Source organism: Megascapheus bottae, chromosome 7 (assembly GCF_031878675.1).
Source record: "Megascapheus bottae isolate mThoBot1 chromosome 7, mThoBot2.hap1, whole genome shotgun sequence".
In the NCBI taxonomy this organism is placed as follows: domain Eukaryota; kingdom Metazoa; phylum Chordata; class Mammalia; order Rodentia; family Geomyidae; genus Megascapheus; species Megascapheus bottae.
This window is the reverse complement of record NC_143515.1, coordinates 11744100-11763097: the sequence shown is the minus strand read 5'-3', so window position 1 is coordinate 11763097 and position 18998 is coordinate 11744100. Positions and strand designations below refer to the sequence as shown.

At 38.7% G+C, this 18998-nt stretch overlaps 1 protein-coding gene and 1 long non-coding RNA gene across 3 annotated transcripts in view; one reads left to right on the top strand and one right to left on the bottom strand.

Moving 5' to 3' along the window:
- Nucleotides 1-18998, top strand: part of Aff3 (ALF transcription elongation factor 3) — a 539479-nt gene that overhangs the window by 393364 nt on the left and 127117 nt on the right. The window lies entirely within an intron of this gene.
- The window catches only part of LOC150060329 (uncharacterized), a 74686-nt gene that overhangs the window by 48256 nt on the left and 7432 nt on the right, over nt 1-18998 (bottom strand). Inside the window, exon 2 of the long non-coding RNA XR_016536228.1 lies at nt 4537-4688. This is a non-coding gene — a long non-coding RNA (uncharacterized LOC150060329). The remainder of the gene's footprint in view (nt 1-4536; nt 4689-18998) is intronic.

The following is an 18998-nucleotide window of genomic DNA, read 5'->3' as shown; positions in this document are numbered from 1 at the left end:
CCTTGCAGTATGGCACAAGATAACATATACAACCTTCTCTCACTCCAGAAACTCTGTCATAAGCCCTCCCATTTAATTCTCAATATCTCATAGCAACTACTGTTACAAATTCTATCTCTACAACTTAGTTTTGCCTGTTTCTGGAACTTCACAAAGTAAATCTATAGTGTACATTCTTTCTTATTTGGCTTCCCTCATTGAACATACTACTTCTGTGATTCATCTATATTGTAGTGTGGTCCTTGTTGATATACAATTAGAAGTATTCTACGGTACAAACATGTCACAATTGTTTGTCCATTCACCTGCTGATGGATACTGGAAGCATTTCTAGTTCTTATTCAATTATACATAAAGTCGCTATGATTGTTTTGGTATAAATCTTTTTTTAAAAACTTTTGTTTCTCATTTTTTCCTGTATAGCCGTTTACAAACAAAATTTCTGGCTTATATAATAAATACATTTATGAGTTTTCAAATATTGTGGCCAGGCACTGGGGCTCACACTTGTGATTGTGATTACTCAGGAGGCTGAGATCAGCCTGGGCAGAAACATGGTTCAACTGGCAGAGGACTAGCTCATCTAATGTGAGACCCTGTGTTTAAACACTAGTACTGGCCCAAACTAACTGTCTTACTATTTTATACTTCTAGTGTCAATACAACAGAGTTCCAGTTGCTCCACATTTTCACCACTGTTAGGTGTCAGTCATTTAAAATTGAGTCATTATTGTGAGGATGTAGCATTGTTATTTTTCTAAGATGACCTAGTAAAAGGTTTCCTTCCCCCTGCTTAGTAGATGTTTACAATATCTTTTGTTTCTTCAGGGATTTTGCTCATTCAAAACATTTATTTCCTTGTCATTTTGTAATTGAATTGTTAGAGTTCCTTATCTAAAATGGATATAAATTATTTGTCAAATGTATGTATAGCAAATATATTCTCGCAGCTTGTGGCTTTTCTTTTAATTCTGAGAAGCAGATGTCTTTGATACTTTAAATCAAAATTAGAATTTTTCTTTTACTATGTATGATTTTTCTAACATCTGTGAGAAATTTTTGTGTATTCCAAGGTTGTGAAAATAATGTTCAGTTTTCCCCTCTAGGGTTCTGTCATGCCAGTTTTGATAATGAGGTCTTTGGGCGATCTCAGTTGTGCAATTCAAACACTTCATTTCCCCCCCATTAGTTGTTTCAGCACCATTTGTTGAAAAGACTTGGCTTTCCGCACTGAGTTATTTAGGTATCTTTTTTTTTTTTTTTGAAAAATCAGTTGATTCTATGTGTGTGGTCTGTTTCTAGACTCTGTTTCTTCCTTTGATTTCTTTGTCTTCCTGCTAAGGCTATAATAATTTCATTACTTTGGTTTCACAGTAAGTATTGAAAGCAGGTACTACAAGGCTGTTATCCCTGATCTAGACTGTTAAGCTACATAGGCCCTTTTCTTGAACGTTTTTCAGACTCAACCTATAGAATCATTTTCTACAGTAATATCATGCTGAACTTTTGATGGTGTTGAATCCATAGATCAATATAATAATAACGGAGATACCAACTTGGTCAAGTCTTTCAGTTCATGAACATTTCTCCCCTTAGTTGTGTTTTATATTTCTCTTATTAATGTTTTATAGTTTTCATTCTGCAAGTCTTGTATTTATTTTGCTAAATTTACTAAATATTTTATGGAATTGCTTTTTTTTTGCTAGTCCTGGGGCTTGAACTCAGGACCTGGACACTGTCCTTGGGCTTTCCTAAAGGCTAGCACTCCACCACTTGAGCCATAGCACCACTTCCAGCTTTTTCTATATATGTGGTACCACCGAGGAATTGAACCTGGGTCTTAGTGCATGCTAGGCAAGCACTCTACCACTAGGCTAAACTCCCAGCCCCCAGTTTTTATTATTAAGTAGTTGTACAAAGGACTTGTCATTTAACAAAGAAATTTATGAATAAAACATATCTTTGTCAGTGTCAACCCTTTCAATATCTCACCCATCTTAAGAGAGAATCCTCTAACAGATTTATAGTCTATTATTCCCTATCCCTTTTTTAGTTTCCCAGAGTCACACATGCTCATTCCTTGACTTTAAGGCTCCCTCCAAATATGCCTCCTTATCCACACAGGGTGTTACCTAAATCAGGAAGTATCCTTAAAGACTGGTGTTCAAATTTACATTTTTAAATTTTTTTCTTTCTTTTTTTATTGTAATGTATAGAGGAGTTACAGTCACATTTGTCAGGTAGTAGGTACATTACTTCTTACACATTGATACCCTTTCTCATGTTTTTATACCCAGTTCCCTCTTTCCATCCCTTCCCAATCATCTTGTCTCCGCCTCTTCCCTTTGCTATTTCAAATAAACAAATAAATGTATTTACAATATGCTAGGTAACAAGGTCAGATACAGTAACAATATGAGATTAACCAAAGGGATTTTTAAAAATTTCAATTATGGCAAAATGCATGTAAGCAGCCAGGCACCAGTGGCTCACACCTGTAATCTTAGCTACTCAGGAGTCTGAGATTCTGAGGTTTGAAGCCAGTCTGGGCAGGAAAGTCCATGACACTCTTCTCTCCCCATAAACTAAGAAAAACTTGAACTGTGGCTCAAGTGGTAAGATGCTAGTCTTGAGCAAAAGCTTAGAAGCAGTGCTCAGTCCCAAGTTCAAGCCCCAGGACTGGCAAAAAGAAAAAAACTATAGTCAAGATTTAAATACTAAGCATTTTATAAGTGTTCTGTTCTATGACATAATGTTGATTCACATGTTTTTGCATCCAACAATATAATCTTTCCTGGGGAGATTTTTAATCTCCCTAAACTGAACCTCTACACCCACTAAGCCAGATCTCCCCATTCTTCTCCTGTCAATGTGTGGTACCAATCTATGCAGGTTACGCTAGGTACCTCATCTAAGTACAGCATCTAGTGTTTCTTTGGCTGATTTCTTGTTACATAATGTCCTTAAAGTTTCATAAACATCATAGCATGTGTCAGAGTTTCCTTCTTTTTTCAAATTAACAATTTTTAAACTTCAAGACAGTATATAACTAAGAGGCCTTCATAATGGGACTTTCTGTTTATAGTTCCTATTTTTAAATGCAGGTCACAAGCACAGATATGCCTTCATCAGCCACAGCTTACCAAACAATATAGGTACTTTCAACTACTATCATGCTGTGTTTCAAAGGAGTGAGGAAAGGAAAGAAATCCATGTGGATTGGATCCTGGGTTACAGATCACGTCAGTAGTCTGCCAGTGGCTTTGGCAGCTGTTCTTGTTTCCTCATTTTATAGACAACGAAACCTGTGAAAGAGCTTCTCCAAAGATTAGCAGCCAGAAAGTCTGTGTGTACTCAAACCCACTCTCCAGCCCACAATGCCAGGATGTAATGAGTTTGTAAAGCTCCCTGCAGTATTCTCCCCCAGAGGACCTTGGAGCATGCTGGTAGAACCTGCAAAAGGGAAAGATTGACAATTCAAAATCTTAGGACCCATTCACAGGCTCAAGATGTAGCTGTTTAGTGTCTGTGTCCTGGGAGAAAGAAGATTTTCAGACTCCTAATAGACCACATATACAACTGATTCACTTACTCACTTTTGATGGAGGTGAACAGTTTAGAAGGATGCTTGGCACCTTTGCAACAAATTATTTCAGTTCACAGCAACACTTTCCTAAAGTGTCTCCATGCTCATTTGTCTGAGTCTTTCTCAGCACTTATAACCTAGTACTCATTTAGAAGAAAAATATTGATAATAAATAAATGAATGATCAATGTCCAAGAAGTAATGTACATGATGAAGGCAACTGTAATCCCTCTATACATTACCCCATCAATGAAATACAATAAAAAACAAAAACCTCAGTGAAAAATAAACCAAAAACTTCAACAAATAAATACAGAGGCAGTTTCAATACATTCACTACATGATATTCACATTTCAGAAACCCCATTAGTTAATTCTTCCTTCTACGGATTCTAATTGAGACAAAAAGTTTCTAAATGCAAAGCTTACAAACTTGCAAGTTGAATTCCCTGCTGCCCCTGATCACAGGGATCTCTGAATCCTCCTGATACCATAAGATACTTCCCATGCACTGCAACACTCTGGAAAGTTATTTTATTACAATACTACATCTTGCATTCCAAAAGGGCAAAACAGGGTCTCAGAAAAGTGAGCTGGCTCAGAGAGCACAGTTCGCAGCATCAGAGCCAAGAGCCTAGCTAGTCACCCTGCTCCAGAGCTGCTTTGAGGTTTGTGGACTGGCAGAGAATCTGTGTGGTGGAAGAGGTGTTAAAGAAGAAATCCTATTGAACAAAGGGCAGAAAGCCCTAAAAGCCCTTTTTATCTGCCTCCCCCTCCTCCTAGTGACAAGAGAATTAACTCCAAAATAGCCAGTGACGGGGCAAGGAAACATGGCTGCAGACACGGGTGCCTGTGCTGTTTCTGAACAATGGTGTGGTCTGGGAAATGGCCAAGCTAAGGTCTGGAATTCATCAGGCAATCCAAGTCCCAGTCCCAACCCACCTGCTCACCTCAGAGGGCCTCTGCTGCTGGCAGAGGATGTAGTGAAACTGTATTCACATGGTCCCAGCCAAAGCATGTGAAGTATGTTCACCTTGGCCTCCAAGATTTTGCCACAGAGCATTCCACCTTCTGCCTTTAGCCTCTTAAATTCTTAAATCGACTGAAAGGACAGAAAGGATAAAAACAGGTGGCCTTACTTTTATGCACGCATACATTTATCTTCCTAAACCCAAAGGCCATTCCTGCTTTAAAAATAAGGATTTCATAGAATTTCAGGCATTTGGGTAGAACTGTACAGGTGCTGGCATGTCATGATCAAGCAATGCCAAATGCTAAATGCTCACTGGATGCTGTGCTGTGTACTAAGTGCCTTATAAAATTAGGATAATTATATGAGCTAATTATTCAGGAACAAGTGTAAACTGAAACAGATCACTCTTTAAGTGAATCAACTCTGAATCTTCATTGCAGCTCACAAGAGTAAACAATAGAATTACCCATTTTATACGAGCCCAAGCTCTGTGACTAACACACAGCTATATAACCAAGCCAGGATTTTACCACAGAGGTATCAGACTCAAAAGTACTGTTTTTCACTTTGCCTCAAACCACAGACAACTGAATTGCATTAGAAACACAAATGAACAAGTGATATCTGAGGTTGTCAGTTGGAAAGTGCTGCAGTTTGTATGTAGTTTGTTCCCCAATAGTTCATGTCTTTAGAAGCATAGTCCCCAGTGGGGAGATACAGAGGTGATGGATGATGGTGGTAGGGCCTAGTAGAAGGTTCTTAGATCCTTGGAAGGACTAGATGATGTGGTGCTCATTCACAAAATATACTGAGCACTTCCTCTGTGCTGAGCCCTCTTCTGAGTCCTTTACTTTGATCATTAGGTGAAATGATAGCTCACAAGGCTACCTGAAATAATTATCCTCATTCTCAGATAAGGCATATATGCACAGAGAGGTTAAGGAATTTGATCCGTACCACACATCTAGTTTGGGACAGAGATGGGATGTGAACCCAGTTTGCCTCCTGTTCCCATGCTTTTAACCACACTTTTCTAGATCCTCCATTTTGGATACCGGGCTTCAAAATATTGCTGAGATAATGAAAATTAATGTTTCTTTTAAATACCAGAACAGCATTTCCAAATTATTTGCTGACTCAGGGCTTACTTAATTGTTCAAAACTATATTTTGACAAATAATGTAATATCTTTATCTTCTCTTTAAATGTCAGAAGCACATTGATATTTTTATCTTTTCTTTCAGAATATCCAAGAAGTGATCATTTTCTTACTTTTTTAAGTACATTTGAATTCTGGTTTTTTCTCATAATCACTGTTACTAATCATGCTAAATTGCCTCCAAATGGGAACTAAACAGAGAAAACTGTTTCACTGCCCTTAAAAACACTAAATTTGGTGTTCAAAGTTTGAGGAAAGATAAGTAATTTAAACTTGAGCACTTGCATGGTTTTGTGATTGCTCTGGGCTCCCAGATTGCCTTCAGAATAGCAGGGACTGCCAGCGGAGCCAGAGTAGAGCCTGACTTTGGAGAGCTTTCAGGAAAGTGTGATGGATAAAAATGAAGCAAAAGAGATGCTGCCCAGATCATCACACCAGCCAGAAAGCATTCAGTGTAGGAATGGAAATTTCTCTTCTTCCATGACTTGTAAATAGATGTCTTTGTGGTTGTTTTAATTCCTCCTCTTCAACTTCCAAACTAGAGTTGCCAAACAAAATACAAGACACCCAGTTAAATTTGAATTTTAGAGAAAAACAAGGAATCATTTTTTAGTGTATGTCCTATGCAATATTTTGAACATCCTTGTACTGAAAGGTTATTTGTTTACATGAAACTCAAATGTAACCAGATGCCCTGTTATTTTTCATTTACTAGTTCTGACACCTGCACCAAACAATACATAGACTATAGGTTCAGTTGGTCTGCCAAGTCACAACTAATCAAAGAACAGAAGATGGACCAGGAGAAGGGAAAAGAGGTAGGGAAAATGGCAGAGAGAGAGGAAAATAAAAATGAATCCTGGCCAGCTGCCAAATTAAACAACTAAATTTTGCAAGAAAGGAATCCTAAAAGTGAGGCCACAGGATGGAAATGCCTGCTTCACAGAAGCTTCAGCCTGAGCCCCCCCCCCAAAAGCAGAGGTTCAGTTTGCATCTGAATACTAAAGCTCATCTAGGAATGGAAAGATTTGGAATGTGACAGTTCCTACCTTTGGAACTTTGTTAGAATGCCCCAATTGTTTAATTGCAAAGGATTTTTTCCCCTCCCTGTTGAAACAGTTGGGGAATTGGATATCAAAGAAAGCTGCCTAAATTCAGCTTATGCGCCTGAGATGCCTTTGAAACTCCATGGATAACCTTTTGTTTGTTTTGTACTGATAGTGAGAAGAATTTACCCGTTTAAAAAAAAAAACACCATTCAGCTGTGAAGCATGAATGTGACATTTTTCTAAGATCAAAATATTAACCAACAGCTTAAAGATGGATTTGTTTTTTCTTTACTCTCTAACCAGACAAATTACTATAAGGAAGACTTTTGCCTTCATCCTGGACATATTACAAATGTGACCATTCTGTACGAGATGGTTTTTAACAGTGGACATAGGGAAAAGAAAAAGAAATCTTTGGAATTTTTAGCATTTTGTTACAGGCAAGTTTACTAATTTTTTACTTGCTCTAAGCCACAGCTGGATCAAGCCTCCAACGGGGTAAGAATATTTTTGTGTTACTGTTCTATCTTGAGTATTTGGAGTGTAGGACTGCAGCCTGAGGGGACTTGCAGCCGGAGGGAAAGGCAGCATTGGGGAAAGTGGTGGGAGATTGTCTGTGGGTGATGCTAATGCTAAGTGTCCTGTAATGAAAAAGCATGTGGGCTCTGCCCCTGCTGTGAGCTAAAGCATCCAGCACCCAATAATGTTAGCATTGTTGGAGCAGGGACTGAATCACTATTCCATTTCAGTCAAAAGAAAAATGGATAGTTTAAAAATGTATTTAAAGGGCTATGCTTGTAACTTCCTTTAAAAAAAAGCCAGGCAGCTGTGTAGGTGCCTCTCATTTTAGTAGCTGTTTGCCTTGTCCTTTCTATAGCTTAAAAAATGCATACATAAAGCTGAGCACCAGGGAATGGCTCATGCCTGTAAGCCAGTACTCAGAGGCTGAGATCTGAGGATCATGGTTCAAAACTAGCCCAGGCAGGAAAGTCCATGAGACTCTTATCTCTAATAAACTAAAAAAAATTCCAGATGTGGAATGCTGGCTCAAGTGGCAGAGTGACAAAAGAAGCTCAAGAACAGCATCTAGACCCTGAGTTCAAAGCCCCCAGCCCAGGCACGTGTGTGTGAATGATACAAGGAATTTTCTGACTAAACTCATCACAAATCAGCCTAATAATAATCTTTTGAATTAGTGAAATATAAACAATTTTTGCTTTTTCTTTCCTCTTTGCTTCATTCTGCAACTTAATGGCTCTTTTATAAGGTACATGGAGGTATTGGATCAAATAAAAAACAATGGTATTCTAAATGTTTTCCATTTAAAAATCTTCAAAGAATCACAAAGTCAGCCTGTTCCCAGACATCGAGAGATGTCCCTCTAGGGTAGGCAGCTATGGAAACCCACTGAGAAGGCACAAGAAGCCACATCAGCCTACCTGTGGCAGTCAGCTTAGAAGAATAAGAAATATCCAAAGGGAGTTATCAGGTCTTATAAATAACAGGATCAATTAATATGGTGGATTCAAGTATCCTATCAAATTAACTTATTTTATATAACCTAATCTCCTGATTGATTCCTAGCCTGAATATATATCATCATATATTAAAAATACTAATCAGTCAAGTCAGGTATTGGTGGCTTATGCCTATAATCCTGTTCAGGAGGCTGAGATCCAGAAAATTGAGATTCAAAGCCAAACTGGTTATAAAAGTCCACAAGATCTATGTATGGTTTCAGTGTAAGTAAAGTTTGCTTGATAATGAATGATTGTTGTCCTTAATGTACTATGTTATCTTTCATCTCCTTTGCTGTCTCTTGGGTATCTCATATTGTTACAGTATCTCACTTTGTTATCTGATATAGTGAATTTATTTGTATTTGGTTATTTGAAATTTGATAGGGAAGGGGGGAAAACCAAGACGGGGGGGTGGGTGGTGGGTGGAGGGGAGGGTGATGGGTACCAAGACATGTGAAAGGGTATCAATGTATGTGAATTAATGCACCTTCTATCTGGCAAATATCATGTAACCCTTTTATTAATTACAATAAAAAAATTTAAAAAAAAAGTCCACAAAATTCTCATCTCCAAAAGAGTAAAAAGCTGAGCTGGAGGTATAGCTCAGGTGGTGGAGCATCACTCAAACAAGCAAGCAGAGCAAGTGCAAGGTCCTGAGTTCAAACCCCAGTACCAATATATATGTATGTATGTATGTATGTATGTATGTATGTATGTATGTATGCATGCATGTATATATATGTGTGTGTATATATATGTGTATATATATGTTATTAAAACTGGATGGGGCAGCACAGATCTATTGTCCCAATTATTTGGGAGCCTGAGAATTAAGAGACCAGCCTGAAAATCATACCAAGCCACTATCTTTAAAATAAAAAAAAATACGGGTGGGGGGTGTGGGGGGGGAGGGAAATGGGTACCAAGACATGTGAAAGGGTATCAATGTATGTGAATTAATGCACCTTCTATCTGGCAAATATCATGTAACCCTTTTACTAATTACAATAAAAAAATAAATAAAATAAAATAAAATCATTAAGTATTTGTACAAAGGAGTTACCACTTAACAAAGCAGTTTATGAATAGAATATATCTTTTTTTTTTTTTGCCAGTCCTAGGCTTGCGCTCAGGGCCTGATCTGTGTCCTTGGGATTTCTCAAGGCTAGAGCTCTACCACTGGAGCCTCAACACCACTTCCAGCTTTTTTCTATGTATGTGGTACCGAGGAATCGAACCCAGGTCTTTGTGCATGCTAGGCAGGCACTCTACCACTAGGCCAACTCCTGGCTCATGAATAGAACATATCTTGATCAATGTCACTCCTTTCAAAATTCTTATCCACCTCTCCCCTACCCACCCATCACCTTCCCTTACTTCCTTAATTTTGAAGGATATACATTGTATTCATGACTGTATTCTTCCCTCTTCTTCATTCTTTTACTCTTTCTCCTTGATCCTACTCTACCTCTTTTAAGTTCCTACTTACTGGTGTTTTATTTTGTTGATCTTTGATTTTGGCTTTTTTGGGAATTACACTATTTGAGATCTAATGTAGTTCAGTTAATGCATGTGTATATACTTGTATACCACCCAGTGTATTTACGTAGAAGTTTATAAGCTAAATCTAGCTTCCCCATATAAGGGGAAACATGCACTCTGTATCTCTCTTGACCTGATTCACTTCACCTAGCATACATACAACTAGTACAATATCATTCTTGCTAAATGATGAGTAAAATTCCATTGTGTATATATACCACATTTTCTTGATCCTTCATCTATTGAGAGATATCTAGACTGCTGATTCGATACATTGGCTATGGTGAATCAAATGCTACAATAAACAGATTTGCTAGTGGCTTTACTATATCCTGGTTTGTAATCTTTAGGGTCAATGCCCAGGAGAGGAATTGCTGGATCATAGGGTAGCTCCATGCTTGTTTTTCAGGAACTCCACACTGCTTTCCAAAGTGGTTGAACAAATTTACATTCCCACCAACAGGGTTCCCTTTTGGCCTTATTCTCACCAGCATCTGTGATTGCAAAGTGCCTTCTTAAAACATAAATTAGCCCCAAAACCTAAATTAACACTTGAATCACTAAAGAGATTTAAAATGCTGATTCAGAGTCCTTCTAGTAGACATTCAGTGGTCTGAATTTGATCTAGAAATTTGTATTTTTAAACTTTCCAAATGATTTTTGGTACTTGGTCAGATTGGGGAATTTTCATTTTCATTGCCCTAACTGAATAACACTCATTTCATCCACATCCATTTTTTCCATTTATTTTTATTGTAATTAATAGAAGGTTATATTATATTCACCAGGTAGTAGGTATATTACTTCACAAATATTGATACTCTTTCTCATGTCTTGGTCCCCATTTCCCTCCCCTCCTCCCCCCGCTCATCTTGATTTCCCCCATTCCCTATCCTACTTCAAATAACCAATTAAGCATATATAAAGTATATCAGATAACAAGGTGAAATATTGTAACAATATGAGATGACTGAGGGACAGCAAAAGGGATGAGAGATAACACAATACATTAAGGACAACAATCACTCATATGGCTTTTGTTTCTATATCCTGGAGGTCCTTACATTTAGCGTCATACTATATGGCCTTATGTATCTAGATTTTGTTCTGTTGTAAATCTCTGCTAGGAAAGCCCAAGGTTTCTACCGATTATGACAAATGAGGGAAACCATTGAGCCTAAGCCACATCCATTTTTGAAAAATAATTAACAGCAATATATATATATATATATATATCACCTCTGTTGCTCCTGATTTCTTTCTTCCCTTCCGAAATCTAGGCCTGTGTCTTGTTGGTTTCTTAGATGTTCTTCCTGTTTATACCCATATATTCCCAGACAGAATGAAAACAGACACACCCTTTAACTGTTGTGTATTAGTCAGCTGTTTGTTCCTACAAAGAAAGACCTAAGGCAGACTAGTTTATAAAGATAGATTTACTTGGCGAATGGGTATGGAGATTCTAGGGCACAGTGCTCCCATCAAGTAAGCCTACTACAGGTGACTACAATAAAGAATGATAATCTAACAATGATAATGTAACTTTGCTGACAAAGTTACAGAGAAAGTAGATCACTACATATGGTGCTGGTGAAACATAAAATGGGGCAATGTGAGCTATTGATTTCTTGAGGAATTTGTGCTGAGTAGGAAGAAACAGGCCAATTTGAAAACTATACATACTTTATACTCCATGTATATGACATTTGTGGAGTAACCTAAATGTAGAAGTGGAGAATAGCTTAGGGATTAGCATTGGGAGGGATGGTTTAGAAGGATAGATGAAAAGATCTTACAGAAATGAGGAGGTCACATGTCTTGATAGCGTTAGAATGTTGTATGTAGCTATACAAGTGACAAAATTATACATGTACACACACTAATGAGCTCATGCATATATGGTAGAATCTAAATAAATTAAATGAATTCTTCAAATTTCTGGTTTTGATATGGGGAGTATCTTTGAGCTGGGGGAGTATCTTAGTGATAAAGACAAGCTTAGCATAAGGCCCTGGGTTCAATACCCAGCACTGAAAATAAAGACATTAACACTGGCAAAGACTAAGTTGAAGCGTGCTCAGGAATTCTCTGCATGTTTTGTGGCATTCTCATGTAAATATGTAGTTACTTTAAATTTATAAAATTCTCAAAAGCATATCCATCATTCCCAGTGAAGGAGCTATTCTGTGTTTTCTTCTAGTCTTAATTTTGTAGTAACCAAAGTACCTGGTGAGAATATAAGAGAGTTTTCTGATGTCTAGGGTTTCAGGCAGGTGTCACTACAAATCACTTGGTAATAAAGATATTTTCTTTCCTCCTGCTCCCAGGGCATTGGTAGACTTTTTGCTTTGTCTGTAGGACCACACTGTCCTTTGCTACACCATTTGTCATTTGTGGCATGAACTAAAAATTCACAAAAGTGCCTAATGAGTATTAAGATATTCTAGCCTTGTTAATGCCTAAACCCACACAGCCATACATTCAGATATCCTTTCCTTGCCCATAGTCTATCCTTTGCCCAGCTGTTATACAAACCAGTTTACTACCCTGGCTACAGGGAAATCCTAGATCTCATGACTCCACCATGCTTGATAGTCCTGGCCAGGCCACCACTCAGCATCATGTTGTCTCTGTCCCAGATACAATGTGGGACAACCCCAAGGGTTTCTGAAGTAAGTGGCTCCCCACCCACCCCAAGCTTTGAGTACAATGTGGCTGCCTTGTGGCTCTTTTAAGAAGGTTGCAACAACTTGAGCTTGCAGAGAACCAAGACCAGGCCCAGTCCATCTCAGAGAAAACAGACTTTGTCTTTGGGCCTTTATGGCCTTCCCTCTGTGCCTCTTTCTCTATCCCCATCCATTACCAAGGCAACAATGTGGCCTTCTACCTTGCAATTGTAGTTATTCTGGACATTGTCCTAAGCCCTGAAATTTCCTGAATCTTGGTTTATTCTCCTGCTTTCCTATTCTGCTCCATCCATCACAGTAGCTCCAGATAAACCTGTCAAACCCATTTAAATGCAAGTTTCAATAACTGGTATACACCAAACTATAAGTGGCTTTTAAGAATATAGTTTTTGTGTATTGTGCATGGGCCAAGTGCTAGAGTGATTGCCTAGCTTGTGCAAAGCCCTGAGTTCAATAATCAGTAATCACCACCCAAAAATATATGATTTCTAAATCCTGCCTTTTCTCTCTCCCAACCAAGGTATGCAGAAATTCTAAGCCTCAGAGAGGGGTAAGAATAATACTTTGGTATAGTTGTGCAGTCATTCTCATATGATAGGTAGGCAGGATGGCTTCTGCAAAGGCCATGAAAGTTACTGCAAAGGCCACTGTTTCTATACCAAATGATGAGCAGGAACTCCAGGTGGAAGTTCATTTCCATGTGAGGGGGATGAGACCAGACTACAGCAGATTCCCATGTCATTTAGAAAGCCATGGAGATCAGAGTGAAGCTGTTTAGAGCCATGTCTATCCCATTGGTTCCTTGTCAGCAGTTGCCGGTGAGCATTTTATACATAGAATCTTTGGAGTTGTGAACAGAAACATGGCATTGTTAGAAATCCAAAAGTGACCCCAGAAAGATGAATGCACTGTGGATGAAAAGTCCCACTACCTGTGGCATGTTTTCTACATGTGCATATAGGGTGAAATTGTTCCCTTGTGAACCTAGAACTCAGAGGGAAGACTCACTGTAGCCTAAATCTGTGGATGCTAGGATCTGAGATTCAAAATGATTATCAGTTTAAATTCTCCCAGGCATTACTGCTTCCATAAAAGCTGACTTGATGCAGGTTTAGGAAAAGATCATTTAGTACAACAGAAGATGAAAAAATCCCTCTTCCACTTCTAGTGAGATAATTATTAAGTTTTTTCACAGCTAGGATTTTAGTGCTGTTACTAAATGAGGTTTTTTAAAGTAAGCCAGATAATACCTCTTCTTGAATTTTTATATCCTGTCCATGACTTAGTAATACAGCAAAAGACACTCGTCAAAAATAATGGAAGCCAGGCCAGGAGTTTGGCCTAGTGGTAGTATGCTTGCCTAGCATGCACGAAGACCCACATACATAGAGAAAAACGTACCACATACATAGAAAAAAAAAAGCTGGAAGTGGTGCTGAGGCTCAAGTGGTAGAGCTCTAGCCTTGAGAATGTCCAAGGACAGTGCTCAGGCCCTGAGCCTAAGCCCAGGATTGATGATGATGATGATGATAATAATAATAATAATAATAATAATAATAATAATAATAATAGAAGCCACAGGTGATGAGGTTGGAGGCGAGGAGACAGCTAGAAAAGTACCTTTATGTTTCTTGGAACATATAGGGAAAACCAGTGAGATGAACAGCAAGAATATATTCATGTGAGACTTTTATATTATGTAATAGCCAGAAATATTACATCCACTTAAATGTCTTATCCACAGAAAGATGTTGTTTCTCCGATCTGAAGCTTCATGAAAAATTAGCATTCTAATGGATGAAGGCATTTATAGTTTGAAAAAGTCAGTATCATCAGGCCCTGATGGCTCATGCCTATAATCTTGGCTGCTCAGGAGGCTGTAAAAATATATTATCAGGTTTCTCTAAAGTTCAGATGCAAAATTTTGTGCCTAAAATGTTCTTATGTGGAGGCTGTTCATGTGAACACCAAAAACCTACCTTTCTTTGTAGAAAAGTGCTAACTCCAATCCATGGGCACTTCAGAAATTGCTGGGTAAATATGTAAAAGATCAGGTGCTTAATTGGATAAATATTATTGGCAGCCCCTCTACTGACAGTTTTCTTCTGTCTCATTATCAGACATCCAAGAATGTCAGATTTTCCAAGTGAGTCAAGTGTTTTGCTAGGGTTGCTAGCCAGAATCAACACCCTTGGAATCAGGCTTGAGAGAGAATTTCCAAGTCAAATCCTGCAAATATTATAGTGACAACACCCTAGCACCCTAATGCTGGGAAGTCCAAGGCATGAGTCAGGCAGACTTGTAGTACTCTGCAGACACCATCTTGGGTTCAAGCGATGATCATTAGTGGTTTTGGAAAATAGATAGCTATCCTAAGGGTGAAGGATGAAGATTTAAAAACACAAATTAGAGACAGATATGGTGACTCATGACTATAACCCCATCTACTTGGAAACAGAGACTAAGAAGATCTCAATTCAAGAACAGAAGTTGACAAGACCATATTTCAACCAATAATCTGTGTATGGTGGCATGCATCTGTCCTCCCAGCTGTACAGGAGACCATAAGTAGAAGGATCACAAAATACAGTACTGGCAAAAGAAAAAGCAAAAAAAAAATTTTTTTTAAACATACACTGTAGGTCCAGGAGTTTGGCCTAGTGGTAGAGTGCTTGCCTAGCATGCACAAAGACCCAGGTTTGATTCCTCCATACCACATACTTAGGAAATAGCCAAAAGTGATACTGTGACTCAAGTGGTAGAGCTCTGGCCTTGAGAAAGCCCAAGGACAGTGCTTAGGCCCTGAATTCAAGACCCAGGACTGGCCAAAAAAAAAACCCCATACACCCTGCTTGAATAATGACGAAAGCATAAAAGAACTGGAGGCCTGGCTTGAGTGATAGAGCACCTGCCCAGAAAGCACAGTCCTTGAGTTCAAGCCCAGTAAACCAGTAAAGAAAAACATACTGCAAAAAGAGTAATTCAAAAGAAGACAAAGCAACAGGCACTAGTAGTTCACACCTATAATCCTAGCTCCTCAGGAGGCTTGAGATTTGAGGATCATAGTTCAAAGTTGGACTAGGCAGAAAATTCCACGATACTCTTATATCCAGTTTAGCACAAAAACAAGCTAGAAATGATGCTGTGGCTCAAGCAGTAGAGTGTTAGCCTTGAGCAAACTAGCTGAGGGACAGCACTCAAGCCCCTAGCCCCAGGGCTGCCAGAAAAAAAAAACAAAAAAGGGGCCGGGAGTTTGGCCTAGTGGTTAAAGTGCTTGCCTAGCATGCATGAAGACCCGGGTTCGATTCCTTGGTACCACATATAGAAAAAAAAAAGCCGGAAGTGGTGCTGAGGCTCAAGTGGTAGAGCTCTAGCCTTGAGAAAGTCCAAGGACAGTGCTCAGGCCCTGAGCTCAAGCCCAGGACTGGCAAAAAAAAAAAAAAAAAAGACCGAGTGATGCTTGGTAGAGTCTGTTGTTGCCTGGTGAGATTTGGAGTTTTCAAGTAGTAGCAAAGATTGTCCAATTCCTGAAATTTAGGATTAAGCTTGGGAAAACACTTTGCCATTGCCCCAGTCTATATATGAGATACATGCTTGGAATTGTTTTCTGAACAGCCTGGGAATATACAAAAAGGTGTTAGAGATGTGAAAGCACCATACAAACAGGAGGGCAGTACAGATGATACAGGCAGTTAATATATTGACAGCAGGCAAACTCACAAGGTCAGATGTATTTACTATTTTGTTTATAAAACAATGCTCTGAAAGTTCTTTGTGTTCCATGGTATGACAACAACAACCTGTGAACAAGGTGGATCTGGTGTTATTACCTACTGTAAGAAGCCCAACAAAGCTGTGTGTGTGCACTCAGCATCAGCATTAGGACAAAACTAGATTCAGATTCTCATTTTGAATCCTTGCCAAAGCTGTCAGATTCTTACAGGTGTTCTGGGAACACAAATTTTTACCAAAACTTCTTTTCTTCTTGTTCTGATCTCTAGGGTTTCTTCTTGGTTTGTTTTACAACCACACAGTGCTTGTCTATTTAAAGAACTAGTGCCAGAAATAGAGGTATGATCTGAAGCTGATTCAGTATTTTACAAATTGCTCTTCCTTTCTACATTTGCTCAGTAGCCCTGAAATTGCATCATTTTTCTTTCTCTGCAAAATCATTGGACTCTTAACAATAGTCTTTGGACTAGAAAGTCCAAAGTTGGGTATGTGTAGTCAACTCTTTATAGACACCTACACTCCCTCATAAAGAGCAGAAAGTGAAGAGGAAGGTCATCTCATCCACTTGAAGTGCACCTCTCTGATTCAGAGGTAGGATTCCACTGGGCATTTAAAATTTGAAATCTGCTAGAGACTTTTCACAACCCATGAAATGAACCTTTGTCGGTTTCTCCTACTTTTTTACCAGTCCTGGAGCTTGAACTCAGGGCCTGAGCACTGTCCTTGGGCATTCTCAAGGCTAGCACTCTACTACTTGAGCCAAAGCACCACTTGTAGCTTTTTCTATGTATTGTGGAACCAAGGAATTGAACCCAGGTCTTTGTGCATGCTAGGCAAGCACTAGGCCAAACTCCTGGCCCCTCTCCTAATTCTTATAGTCTCTGTATAAAGTCCAAGAGACAGGTGGACTTTTTTCCCTTTAGTAAAGTCCTTGGAATAGGAGGAGAAGTTGGATTGAAATGTTTGATACTTTCATACCTTCTAATAATGGCAAGGGCCTCATTCCCTTAAGGGCAGAGGTGGAGGAGGAGGAAAATCAGGGAGTGAGGGAGTGGAAAGCAGAGGGCACTAACTGCCCAGCTGGCTCTTGCCCTTTAGCATCATGACGTAGTTAAAAATAATTTTCTCTATGCTGTATAATATGCTGAGTTTTCAGAAACCACATGCTAAGCATGGAAAGAAAGAGTGACCCACTAAGAAACACTTGATTCCCTTTGTAGAAAACGAAATGATACATGCAAAACTAAGTTGCTTGGGCACATCTTGAATTTGAGCTTTAGCACATATTAAATGCAATGTGGAATTTAAATAAAGTCATAGTGGGTAAGATTCCCCCTGAAAATTGCATCCTCTTCTGCTGAGATGCAGTGATCTCAGCTTCCTGCATGTAAATCACCTGCATGTGACCGTTGTAACAATCATGAGGTTGGTATGAGGAGTTGGAAGGGAAATAAAGCTGTATGTTAATGAAATTTTCTGCAGTTCTTCCAAGCGGCAAAGATTTTATAGGATATTATGTCAAACTGACTTCTTTGGCAATTCATTTGAGAATTTTATCCGTGCCCTGCACCAGAAAAATAATCAATTTTGTCTGGATGGGTTTGAACAGCTGACGGTTGTCTGAAGTTAACAGGCTGCCTAGTATCTACTAAGCACAGTGTTGGGGTGATGTGAGTCCCCCTCCATGTAACCTCTTTATAGATTCTGGAGAGTCTTCTAGCTAGGAAAAAAATAAAACTTGGTGATTGATCAACCTTATTTTCACAGATATTTTATTTCTGTGTCTTCATGACCCTCCTCCGTTTATGGCATTAAATAACCTGTGAATTCTCAGATATGACCTATTAGAAATGAAATCCTATTCTCTCACCAGTAAAAGAAGTAGAGATTTCCTATGTTTAGTTTAAGGTTTGGGGGATCAATATGTTAGTGTACAATGAGTAAAGTAGGAGCCAGGTTGACCCCCTCTTCTATCCTGTGAAGCAGTGTCATGGATGTATACATGAAATACATTGTTTAAATGCCAGGCATTTTTCTTGTAATTTTTCGAACATGTTTTCAGGATATTTCAAGAGACCTGACAAAGAAGGTGTTTGTGCTCACAAATGGAAGTCCCTAAAAAGGGATTCCCTGGTTGTTGCAAATTTCATGAGTTAAATGGTGGAAACAACTAAAGGCATTAAGTGGGTTAGGGCTTCACCCTAGGAGACTCACCTAGTGAGGAGGATCTGAACCCCCTAAGATCCGAAAGACTGGCCTATGTAGGCCACTAGAGTTCCACTACCACAAGGCACAGCGCCTGTTGAGCAGTGGAACCTCACAGTCTGAACTGAAATGGGCAGTAATGTAAAATACTCAGGACTGGGAACAAGTTACAGAGAAAAGATAAATGGCATTGTTGCTAAAACATAAACTCGTTAAAATGATCATTCCTGTTGTAAATTGAGTTAAATAAATATATAATTGTTCCTCAATATTTATGGAGAAGTGTTTTCAGGATCTTCACATGAGTACTAACATCTACAGATGCCTAATTCATTTAAATAAAATGGTGTGGTATTTACATGAATCCTACATATATCTTCCTGTATATTTTAAATCATCTCCAGATGACTTACAATACTGGATACTGTGTAACCGCTATGTAGTTTTGCTTTTGTGTTGTATAGGGAATAATAACAATGAGAAAACGAATAATAACAATGAGAAAACTTGTACATGTTTAATACCGATTCTTTCTGTTTTGTTTT